Genomic DNA, 12,794 nt, shown 5'->3' with positions numbered 1-12,794 from the left:
AGAGAAGGATCCCTATCTGGTAAGCCTGGAAGCTCTGAGTGTCTCAGTGCTATCAGGGCCTACTCAGCTACATCCAGAAGGCTTCAGATTCATCTGACAGGCAGCGAACTAAGAAATATTTTGTAACCATTTGGATCTGCTCACTTTGAACTCTGTTCCTTATAGGAGTTTTTCTGGAACACAAGCTACAGAAGCTGTGCTCCATCTGTTCTAACAGTCCAGTGAAAGAGTGAGATGGATGAAGAGTTAATACTAAAAACAGAGTCACTGTGGCTCAAGCGGCTAAAGCACCAGCCAGATACACCTGAGCTGGCGGGTTCGAATCCATCCTGGGCCCGCCAAACAACAATGACGGCTGCAACCAAAAAATAGCTGGGCATTGTGGCGGGTGCCTGTAATCCCAGCTACTTGGGAAGGGGAGGCAGGAGAATCGCTTGAGCCCAGAAGTTGGAGGTTGCTGTGAGCTGTGATGCCACAAAAAAAAAAAAAAAACCTTAGGATGCTGCCCCCAGGGAGGAAAAGGAAGTCTTTTTTTTTTTTTTTTTGAGACAGAGCCTCAAGCTGTTGCCCTGGGTAGAGTGCTGTGGCATCATAGCTCACAGCAACCTCAAACTCCTGGGCTTAAGCAAGTCTCCTGTCTCCGCCTCCCAAGTAGCTGGGACTACAGGCGCCCACCACAACACTCAGTTATTTTTTGGTTGCAGCCATTATTGTTTGGCAGGCACAGGCTGGATTCGAACCCGCCAGCTCAGGTTATGTGGCTGGCGCCTTAGCCGCTTGAGCCACAGGTGCCGAGCCAGGAAAAGGAGTCTTAGAAAAGGACTAAGCTTAGTTCCATAAGTTGTCAAAATTCACTTTTCAGAAATTAAATTTAAACTCCATGATGTCCACTTACTCAGCTCTTATGTTCAGTGGCCCCTTTGTACTGGTTTCACTGCCATCTCCACTTCCTTCTCATCAACTTAAGAGGATCCCAAGCCTTGGCCGTGAACAAGACGGTCTCGGTTCCTATACCCCCTCCCAACTTACCCCTTCCTTGCTCCTGAATCTTAGGGCCAAAAACAGGGCAGAGGAACTTAAATTTTTCAGGTCTTATTTATTTATTATTTATAGATAGAGTCTCACTTTGTCACCCTTGGCAGAGTGCCATGGTGTCATAGTTCACAGCAACCTCCAACTCTTGGGCTCAAGTGATCCTCTTGCCTTAGCCTCCCAAGTAACCATGAGTACAGGTGCTTGCTACGATGCCCAACTAGTTTTTCTATTTTTTGTGGAGATGGGGTCTCACTCTTGCTCTGGCTATTCTGTAGCTCCTGCAGTCAAGGTATCCTCCCATGACAGACACTGAGCCCAGCCTCTTATTTAATTAATTAAAAAAAAAATTTTTTTTGAGACAGTCTTACTTTGTTGTCATAGCTCACAGCAACCTCAAACTCTTGGGCTCAAGTGATTCTCTTGCCTCAGCCTTCTGAGTAGCTGGGACTACAGGTGTCCACCACAACGCCTGGCTTTTTTTAGAAACAGGGTCTCCTCTTGCTCAGGCTGGTCTCAAACTTGTGAACTGAAGCAACCCACCCGCCTCGGGCTGCCAGAGTGCTAAGGATTACAAGTGTGAGCCACCATAACCAACTACAACATATGATTTTAAGAAATGCTTGCCCTAATTCATTATTTGAAGTAATTACATTTCTAGAAAACTAGAGGACATGATACAAATTCTCCCAGCTCAAAAGAATCCTCACTCTGCTAATTATTTCAAGTTCAGGAGATACAGGGAGGAGGTACTAATTTACTTAAATACAAGATGAAATGGGTGGTGCCTGTCGCTCAGTGGGTAGGGCGCCAGCCTCATGTACCGAGGGTGGCGGGTTCAAATCCAGCCCTGGCCAAACTGCAACAAAAAAATAGCCGGGCGTTGTGGCAAGCGCGTGTAGTCCCAGCTACTCGGGAGACTGAGGCAAGAGAATCCTAAGGGCTCGGTGCCTGTGGCTCAAGCAGCTAAGGCGCCAGCCACACACCTGAGCTGGCAGGTTCGAATCCAGCCTGATGTCCACCAAACAACAATGATGGCTGCGACTAAAAAATAGCTGGGCATTGTGGCAGGCGCCTGTAGTCCCAGCTACTTGGGAGGCGGAGGCAGGAGAATGGCTTAAGCCCAGGAGTTGGAGGTCGTTGTGAACTGTGATGCCACAGCACTCTACCCAGGGCGACAGCTTGAGGCTCTGTCTCTTTTTTTTTTTGCAGTTTTTGGCCAGGGCTGTGTTTGAACCTGTCACCTCTGGCATATGGGGCCAGCGCCCCACTCCTTTGAGCCACAGGAGCCGCCCAAGGCTCTATCTCTTAAAAAAAAAAAAAAAAAGAATTACCTAAGCCCAAGAGTTGGAGGTTGTTGTGAGCTGTGACGCCACCACAGCACTCTACCCAGGGCAATAAAACAAAACCGTCTCTAAAAAAAAAAAAAAAAATACAAGATGAAACAATTCAGTATAAGGTTGCACTTACATATATATACATAAAGCATTAATCACAAGAATTAAATATATTTCGGTTATTTTTCAAAATAGCTGACTTGGGCTTGGCACCTGTAGCTCAGTGGTTAGGGTGCCAGCCACATACACCGAGGCAGGCAGGTTCAAACCTGGCCCGGGGCGTGCTAAACAATGACAACAGCAACAAAAAATAGCCAGGTGTGGTGGGCCCCTGTGGTCCCCTGTTGGGAGGTTGAGACAAGAAAATCGCTTAAACCTAAAATTTAGAGGTTCCTGTGAGCTGTGACAACACAGCACTATCCTGAGGGTGACATAGTTAGACTCTATCTAAATAAATGAATACATAAATACATAAAATAGCTGACTTGACGGATACACACATGATGCATACCTTCCTCAGAGAAAGGCAGATAAATTGCAGATAGGTATGCTGTCAATGACATTTGCAAATTCTGTCCTCTAGGAATGCAGTTTTATTGGACCAAACAATGTGCTTACAATTAGGTGTGGCAAGACAATTGTCCAACCAACAACCACTTCCCTTCTTACCTACATACATAACCCAGTGCCTACCCCAGGGGATTAATGACCATCGTTTTTTGCTGGCTACTCACTTTCCCAGCCTCTCCTGCCACTCAGGATGACTTTGACCCTCAGCAGCCTTTTATAAGGCCCTGAGGTGACCAACAAAAGAAGGAAAATTTAATATGTTTATAGGAGGGCGGTGCCTGTGGCTCAGTCGGGAAGGCACCGGCCCCATATACCGAGGGTGACGGGTTCAAACCCGGCCCCGGCCAAACTGCAACCAAAAAATAGCCGGGCGTTGTGGCGGGTGCCTGTAGTCCCAGCTACTTGGGAGGCTGAGGCAAGAGAATCGCTTAAGCCCAGGAGTTGGAGGTTGCTGTGAGCTGTGTGAGGCCACGGCACTCTACCGAGGGCCATAAAGTGAGACTCTGTCTCTACAAAAAAAAAAAAAAAAAATATGTTTATAGGAATACAAATTTATAAATAAAGATCATATTATAACTGACTTTTTTCTCTTCACGCCACGGCACTCTACCTGAGGGCGGTACAGTGAGACTCTGTCTCTACAAAAGAAAAAAAAAAAAGTGGTACATATGGGCGGCACCTGTGGCTCAAAGGAGTAGGGCACCGGCCCCATATGCTGGAGGTGGTGGGTTCAAACCCAGCCCTGGCCAAAAAAAAAAGTGGTATATAAATGGAAGAATGGTGAATTCAACAAATAGTACATTGTATTATATAATGTGCAGCTAATAGTTCACTGATAATATGCATAATGGTAATGTGAACAAAATTCATTGAAGTATTCTAAGTGATCTTTATTTATGCAAGACTTCTTCATATATTTTACCATATAGAGAAAACATCCTTCCAAATGGAGTCATTTGAATCTTCATTGGTTTAATGGCACACAATTGTTAAAAAGATATTTGTACTAGCCCTACCATAAAATTAATTGCCACAGGGAACTTAAGTACTTCGTAACATTCTCAGTTTCTTTTTTTGTGTGTGTGTGGGTTTTTTTTTGGCTGGGGCTGGGTTTGAACCCACCACCTCTGGCATATGGGACTGGTGCCCTACTCCTTGAGCCACAGGCACCTCCCTATTCTTAGTTTCTATATACAAGCATACCCTTTGCTTGTGCACATTGAACAGTGAAACCAGGCGAGGAATGATTGTTAGCAGCCTCACTCTTAACATGTTCTAAGTGGATGCACTATTAGGAAGTAATAAATAGCCTCATAAAATTAATAGTAAAAAATCTTACCTGTCATAGGAGAATATTACATAATTTTCATAAAAGTGTAGGCAGTATTTCTATAAATCCTATCAAAGGAAAACCCAACTTTTTTGTATAAAAAGTGCACAAGTTTGTCCTGTATGTAAAAATCTCTTAATTTGGGTGCATTTTTAATTCAAAATGATTTATAACTGAATACATTAAGAGTATAAAAGGACACCAAAAAAAGACACTAACAACAAACAGAATGATTTCCAGTGAGATTGGGAATGAGGAAAGAAGAGGTTAGAGCAGAGTCTCCCATTATTTCCAGGGTCAATGGAATTGCCTTTAAAACATAAATTATACCCACATGGGACTAGTTTGTAAATGTGAAAGCTATAGGATGGACAAACACCAACTTGCACAACTGCTACCAACTGTCGTAACTCAGGAGCACAGGTTTGGTGCTTTGACGCTTCACATGACAAGCAATTCCTGAAAACACCCAAGTGGTTTGATTTCTTAGAAATCAGAAAAAATGGGGCGGCGCCTATGGCTCAGTCGGTGGGGTGCCGGCCCCATATACCAAGGGTGGTGGGTTCAAACCCGGCCCCGGCCAAACTGCAACCAAAAAATAGCCGGGCGTTGTGGCGGGCGCCTGTAGTCCCAGCTACTCGGGAGGCTGAGGCAAGAGAATCGCTGAAGCCCAGGAGTTGGAGGTTGCTGTGAGCTGTGTGAGGCCACGGCACTCTACCAAGGGCCATAAAGTGAGACTCTGTCTCTACAAAAAAAAAAAAAAAAAGAAATCAGAAAAAATGCATTGGGCAGCGCCTGTGGCTCAGTGAGTGGGGTGCCAGCCCCATATACCAAGGGTGGCGAGTTCAAACCTGGCCCTGGCCAAACTGCAACAAAAAAATAGCTGGGCATGTGGCGAGCGCGTGTGGTCCCAGCTACTCAGGAGGCTGAGGCAAGAGAATCGCCCTAGCCCAAGAGCTGGAGGTTGCTGTGAGCTGTGATGCCACAGCACTCGACCGAAAGCGACAAAATGAGACTCTGTTTAAAAAAAAAAATGAGACTGGGGGAGGCGCCTATGGCTCAGTCCGTAAGGCACCGGCCCCAAATACCGAGGGTGGCGGGTTCAAACCCTGCCCTGGCTGAACTGCAACCAAAACAAAAAATAGCTGGGTGTTGTGGCAGGCGCCTGTAGTCCCAGCTACTCGGGAGGCTGAGGCAAGAGAATGGCTTAAGCCCAGGAGTTGGAGGTTGCTGTGAGTTGTGTGATGCCATGGCACTCTACTGAGGGCCATAAAGTGAGACTCTATCTCTACAAAAAAAAAAAAAATGAGACATTGGGAATGTAATAGCTGAGGCCCCCAATGTACCAAGAGAGATAGGATCAGAATTCTTCGCATTAGAATTTTTAAGATATAGGGCGGTGCCTGTGGCTCAGTGAGCAGGGCGCCGGCCCCATATGCCGAGTCTGACAGGTTCAAACCCAGCCCTGGCCAAACTGCAACAAAAAAATAGCCGGGCGTTGTGGCGGGCGCCTGTAGTCCCAGCTACTTGGGAGGCTGAGGCAGGAGAATCGCCTAAGTGGAGGTTGTTGTGAGCTGTGTGATGCCACAGCACTCTACCGAGGGCAATAAAGTGAAACTCTGTCTCTACAAAAAAAAAAAAAAAATAGCCAGGCATTGTGGTGGGCACCTGTAGTCCCAGATACTTGGGAGGCTGAGGCAAGAGAATTGCTGATGCCCAAGAATTTGAGGTTGCTGTGAGCTGTGACGCCATGGGACTCTACCAAGGGTGACAAACTGAGACTCTGTTTCAAAAAAAAAAAAAAAAAAATTTAATCTCAAATGCACTATTTTCTCCAACTACAACTCTTAAGATCTACACCATCTCATTTCTTCAACCTCATCAGGCTTCAGCTCCTGATGACCTTCCACATTCTTTCAATCTAATAGCCTACTCCTCTATGTTTACACCTCTGTCTGGCCTGAATCGCAGACCAGAAGCTCACATCCTGTAATCTCATGTTCAGCTATCATCTCTACTCCTCAAAACTCCAACCCATTACCATTTCAGCTGTTTTCCATGGCCCAATTTTCCTCACAGCTGAGTACTGCTGGAAGAAGAATACTACCTGGTGGATTGGCGCAGTTACAAATTCATGATTTCTCATTGCTCCACCTCCCATGCTGCCAAGCAAGTTTATGTGCTAAGCAGAGCAGGTGCTAGTTAACTGTCAAATGAGTGTTTATGACTGGGTCCCTAGTAAGCCATCTTCCATAGCACCTATTTCAAGTCTTTACTACTTTCTCAAGTTGCCTTCTCCTACCTTTTCTTTTAGCAGATCAAAAAGATCTCCCCGGGGCGGCACCTGTGGCTCAAGGAGTAGGGCGCCGGTCCCATATGCCAGAGGTGGCGGGTTCAAACCTAGCCCTGGCCAAAAACCAAAAAAAAAAAAAAAATCTCCCCGGGCGGCGCGTGTGGCCCCATATGCCGAGGGTGGTGGGTTCAAACCCAGCCCCCGCCGAACTGCAACAAAAAAATAGCCGGGCGCTGTGGCAGCGCCTGTAGTCCCAGCTGCTTGGGAGGCTGAGGCAAGAGGATCACGTAAGCCCAAGAGTTAGAGGTTGCTGTGAGCTGTGTGACGTCATGGCACTCTACCCCAGGGCGGTACAGTGAGACTCTGTCTCTACCAAAAAAAAAAAAAAAAAATCTCCCCTTCTACTTCAAGGTAAAAATAAGAGCTCAATACCAAAACGTGGACTCCCCCATTAATTTACTAGTATCAGTGTTCATCCTCGACTCTTCCCTTTCACCCAGATATCCACTCGTTCCACAAATATTTGAGGATTTCATATGTACTAGGCAGTGTCTAAAAATAATGTGTTGGGGGTGGGGCATAAAAGACAAAGGGAACAAGCTGAGCAATGAGGACAGAGGACACTTTTTTTTTTTTTTTTTTAATTTGGCCGGGGCTGGGGACACTTTTTTTTTTAGACAGAGTCTCAAATTGTCGCCATGGGTAGAGTGCCATAGCATCATAGCATCATAGCTCACAACAACCTCCGACTTACAGGCTCAAGCGATGCTTTTGCTTCAGCTTCCCAAGTAGCTGGGACTACAGGTGCCTGCCACAATGCCTGGTTATTTTTAGAGACGGAGGTCTTGCTCCTGCTCAAACTGGTCTTGTTTTGTTTTTTGGCCAGGGCTGGGTTTGAACCCACCACCTCTGGCATATGGGACCAGCGCCCTACTCCTTGAGCCACAGGCGTCGCCCTCAAACTGGTCTTGAATCTGCGAGCTCAGGTGAGCCACCTGCCTCGGCCTCCCAGAGTGCTAGGATTACAGGCATAAGCCACCGTGCTTGGCCTCTGTTAAGAGCAATTAATAAGCAAGAGAGCTCAGAACCACTGTTTTTAGAATGCTACAAAAATGAAACTACCATTACTGACCATAAAACTTTTGTTTGTGGGCGGCGCCTGTGACTCAAAGGAGTAGGATGCCGGCCCCATATGCCAGAGGTGGTGGGTTCAAGCCTGGCCCTGGCCAAAAACTGCAAAAGAAAAAAAAAATAGTATGAAAAACTTTAGTTTATATCTTGCATCCAGTACAGGTCTATAAACATGACATGAAAAGGACTTTATAAACTACCTGTACATCACAATACATCCTTGTTCTCTTCCTCCTTCTTTTGGCTACAGGTTACCACTGGTATCACTTTCTAATCAAAATGCCAAAAGTAACAAAATAAGAGTCAGCCAGATGTGGTGGCATGTGCCTGTAGTTCCGGCTACTTGAGAAGCTGAGCTGTGAGGATTACTTAAACCCAGTGGTTCAAGGTTACAGTAAACACTCCAGCCTAGGCAACAGAGATTGTTTAAAAAAAAAAAAAAAAAAAGCTAGAGCCAGGCATAGTGGCTCACACTTGTAATACTAGCACTCTGAGAGGCCGAGGTGGGTGGATCGCTTGTGCTCACAAGATTGAGACCAGCCAGAGCAAGAGTGAGACTCCCATCTCTAATATAGCTGCATGTTGTAGAGGGCGCCTGTTGTCCCAGTTACTTGGAGGTTGAAGCAAGAGAATCGCTTGAGCCCTTGAGTTTTTTTTTTTTTTTCGCAGAGACAGAGTCTCTTTTTTTTTTTTTCTTTTTTGTAGAGACAGAGTCTCACTCTATGGCCCTTGGTAGAGTGCCGTGGCCTCACCCAGCTCACAGCAACCTCCAACTCCTGGGCTTACGCGATTCTCTTGCCTCAGCCTCCCAAGTAGCTGGGACTACAGGCGCCCACCACAACGCCCGGCTATTTTTTGGTTGCAGTTTGGCCGGGGCTGGGTTTGAACCCGCCACCCTCGGTATATGGGGCCGGCGCCCTACTCACTGAGCCACAGACGCCGCCCGAGCCCTTGAGTTTTAAGGTTGTTGTGACACCACTGCACTCTGCTGAGGGCAACAAAGTGAGACTCAAGTCTCAAGCTGTTGCCCTGGGTAGAGTGCTGTGGCATCATAGCTCACAGCAACCTCCAACTCTTAGAGGTCAAGCGATCCTTTTATTTTTCTATTTTTAGTAGAGATAGGGTCTTGCTTTTGTTCAGGCTGGTCTTGAACTCATGAGCTCAAGCTATACACCGCACTGTACCTGGCCTGATAAATATATATATATATATTTTTTTTTTGAGACAGAGTCTCAAGCTGTTGCCCTGGGTAGAATGCTGTGGCGTCATAGCTCACAGTATCCTCCAACTCCTGGGCTTAAGTTGCCTCAGCCTCCCAAGTAGCTGGGACTATAGGCGCCCGCCACTACACTGGGCTATTTTTTGGTTGTACTTGTCATTGTTGTTTGGCAGGCCCGGGCTGGATTCGAACCCATCAGCTCTGGCGTATGTGGCTGGTGCCTTAGCCACTTAAGCTACAGGCTCCGAGCCAACATTTTTTATTTTTTTTTTGAGAGGGAGTTTCACTGTGTCGCCCTCTGTAGGATGCCATGGCGTCACAGCTCATAGCAACCTCAAACTCTTGGGCTTAAGTGACTCTCCTGCCTCAGCTTCCCAAGTAGCTGGGACTATAGGTGCCCACCACAACGCCCAGCTATATTTTTGTTGCAGTTGTCATTGTTGATTTTAGCTGGCCGGGGCTAGGTTCAATCCCGCCAGCCTCGGTGTATGTGGCTGACGCCCTACCCACTGAGCTGCGGGCGCTGCCATAAACCACATTTTTGAAATCAACTTCTGTAGAAATGATGAAAGACATAGAAAGGCATCTGTGATATGGTTCTACCCTAGTCTTGTAACCAAACAGTACGAGAAACTTTTTTTTTTGAGACAGAGCCTCAAGCTGTCATCCTGGGTAGAATGCCATGGCATCACAGCTCACAGCAACCTCCAACTCCTGGGCTCAAGCTAGTCTCCTGCCTCCACCTCCCAAGTAGCTGGGACTACAGGCACTTGCCACAACACCTGGCTTTTTTTTTTGGTTGCAGCCCTCATTGTTGTTTGGCAGGCTGGGCTGGATTTGAACCCACCAGCTCAGGTGTACGTGGCTGGCACCTTAGCCGCTTGCACCACAGGCACCGAGCCGAGAAACATTTTCGTTATTCCTCTTTATCTCATCATACCTATTGATCCTTCACAGGCATAAAGTGGGGAAAATACCACCAACCTCATATATTGGGAAGATTAAAAAGAAATTTATTGGGCGGTGCCTGTGGCTCAAGGAGTAGGGCACCGGTCCCATATGCCGGAGGTGGTGGGTTCAGGCCCAGCCCTGGCCAAAAAAAAAAAAAAAGAAATTTATTTAACAAACACTTAAGTAGCACTTGACGATAAGCAAGACCTATTCTATTTTACAATTAACACATTTAATCTTACCCAAAACCCTAAGAGATAGGAACTATTATCTTTTTTCTTTATTTTTTTGAGACAGAGCCTCAAGCTGTTGCCCTGGGTAGAGTGCCGTGGTGTCACAGCTCATAGCAACCACCAATTCCTGGGCTCAAGCAATTCTCCTGCCTCTGCTTCCCAAGTAGCTGGGACTACAGGCACTCGCCACAACACCCAGCTATTTTTTGGTTGCAGCCGTTACTGTTTGGCAGGCCCAGGCTGGATTCAAACCCACCAGCTCAGGTGTATGTGGCTGGCGCCTTAGCTGCTTGAGCCACAGGCGTCGAGCTTATTATCTTTATCTTATGGATAGAGTAACTCAGGCACGGAGAAATAACTAAAACGTCCTGGAGAGGCTGCGCAGTGGATCACACATGTAATTCTAGCACTCTGGGAGGCCAAGGTGCATGGATTGCCTGAACTCACATGTTCAAGACCAGCCTGAGCCTCATCTCTAAAAATAGCTGGGCCTTATGGTGGGCACTGCAGTCCCAGCTACTTGAGAGGCTAAGGTAAGAGACTTGTTGAGCCCAAGAGTATGAAGTTGCTGTGAGGAAGGGTAGGTTTGCAGAGTGGTCCCACAGCACTTTACCAAGAGTGACAAAATAAGACCGTCTCACACACAAAAAAAAAAAATTAAAAAAAATTTAAACATGCTAGAGGTTACCAGCCAGTACTTGGCAGAACCAGGACTCAAATCTGAGACAGTTAGCCTGAGCCTACATTCTCTAGCATCCCCTGTGCTGACACTCTTGAGATAATTTTGTCCCTTCATCAGTACTTGGCCTGTGGCAGCCTCTAGGAATAGTTGCTAACTTCACTATCATCATTATTTCTGCTTGCACAGTTCATTTTTACTATTCTGAAAAGCTTTCCCCAGTGAACATCACTTACAGTCCACAAAGTTCACCCATGCCTCACCTCCCTGACCTTGTGTAAGTTTTCTGCTCTAATCCAATCCTTGCACACCTTTGTAGCCCCCCCTTTGACACCAGGTGCACCCCCCCCAAGGTATTTACTGATCTAGTGAGTGAAGATGGGCCTGGCAGGGCTGGTTCTCTTCAGCACACAGATTTTTATTTATTTATTTATTTTTTTGTAGAGACAGAGTTTCACTTTATTGCCCTCGGTAGAGTGCCGTGGCGTCACACAGCTCACAGCAACCTTCAACTCCTGGGCCTAGGCAATTCTCCTGCCCCAGCCTCCCGAGTAGCTGGGACCACAGGCACCCACCACAACGCCCGGCTATTTTCTTGTTGCAATTTGGCCGGGGCCGGGCTCGAACCCGCCACCCTCGGTATATGGGGCCAGCGCCCTGCTCACTGAGCCACAGGCGCCGCCCAGCACACAGATCTTTAATAAACACCAGCAGGAAAGAATGAACCCCAATGATAGGTTGTAGTTGTCTCAGTTGCAAGATTTACAAAGATCCGGGAAGGTGGTGCCTATACCTATGCAGGATGAAGAAGCCTGGACCTGGGGACTAGGGCAGGTGACAGGGCTTAACTACAAAAAAAAATTTTTTTCCCTAAGCATGAAAACAAAGTTTATTGAGGAAGGGTAAATTTGCAGAGCAAGAGCAAGATATGGGTTTACTGAGCAACATACTTTTGTCATAAACAAACAGGACCCCTTTGTTGCCCTGAAGGAAAAGGCCTACTTTTTTTGTTTTCCTTAAGACATACTTCTCTGGCTGGAGACTCTCCTTGAGGGTCAACCTCTGGCTAGGAGCTGAAAGACAAGAGAGTCAGCCATCAAGATCATTCCCTTGGGGTGCCCTTCCCTCCCTAAGGAGGGAGGGAGTCTTAAATCATGTCTTCATCTTCACTCCCCCATTCAGCCATCAGTTTGTATATTTTCTAGCCAAGATGAGGCAGCTGTGCTCTCATGGAAGGACCCCTAGATTATGATTAAGAGGATGACAAGAGGCCTGGTGCAGTGGCTCAGGCCTGTAGTCCTAGCACTCTGGGAGGCCCAGTTTTGGATTGTTTGAACTCAGAAGTTTGAGACCAGCCTGAGCAAGAGCGAGACCGACTGTGTCTCTAAAAAAAAAAAATACCCAGCACTGTGGCAGGCACCTGTAGTCCCAGCTAGTTGGAGGCTGAGGCAGAAGGATGGCTTAAGCCCAAGAGTTTGAGGTTGCTGTGAGCTACGACGCCCTGAGACTCTGTTCCCCTACCAAAAAAAAAAAAAAAAAAAAAGACAACAGTGTAGGTAATGGGGGCGTGTTAACGGCAGATCTTAATATTTTGCTCCAACTACCTGGTCATTTCAAAAAAATAAAAAACTGTGGGAAGTTCCGCTCCAAGCCACACAGTAATTCACTGGTTTGTTTTCTTTCTTTCCGAACCCCGAGACGAAGCAAAAGTGCCGGCAGCACTCTCCCCGTGTCAGGTCCAGCCTGACCTCCACGCCCTCGGCCGTAGTTCCAGTATTTCCCGAGCTCTCTCCCCTGCAGATCAGGGAAAACACTCCCACCCCCATTGAGTGAGGAGCTCACCCGGGCTAAGCAAGAGGAATGTCTAGGAGGGCCACGCAGGGCTTTAGGGTTAATGTGGATTGTAAATTGCTCGCTGCCGTTCAGTTCACCGCTCAGAACAAGAGTGGAGACACCAACAGCCGCCGGGGACCGGATACCCCCGCCCGGCGCCGGCTTCGCACCATTCCCGTGAGCCCA

Source organism: Nycticebus coucang, chromosome 12 (genome assembly GCF_027406575.1).
Source record: "Nycticebus coucang isolate mNycCou1 chromosome 12, mNycCou1.pri, whole genome shotgun sequence".
Classification (NCBI taxonomy): domain Eukaryota; kingdom Metazoa; phylum Chordata; class Mammalia; order Primates; family Lorisidae; genus Nycticebus; species Nycticebus coucang.
Note: the sequence above shows the minus strand (reverse complement) of the source record.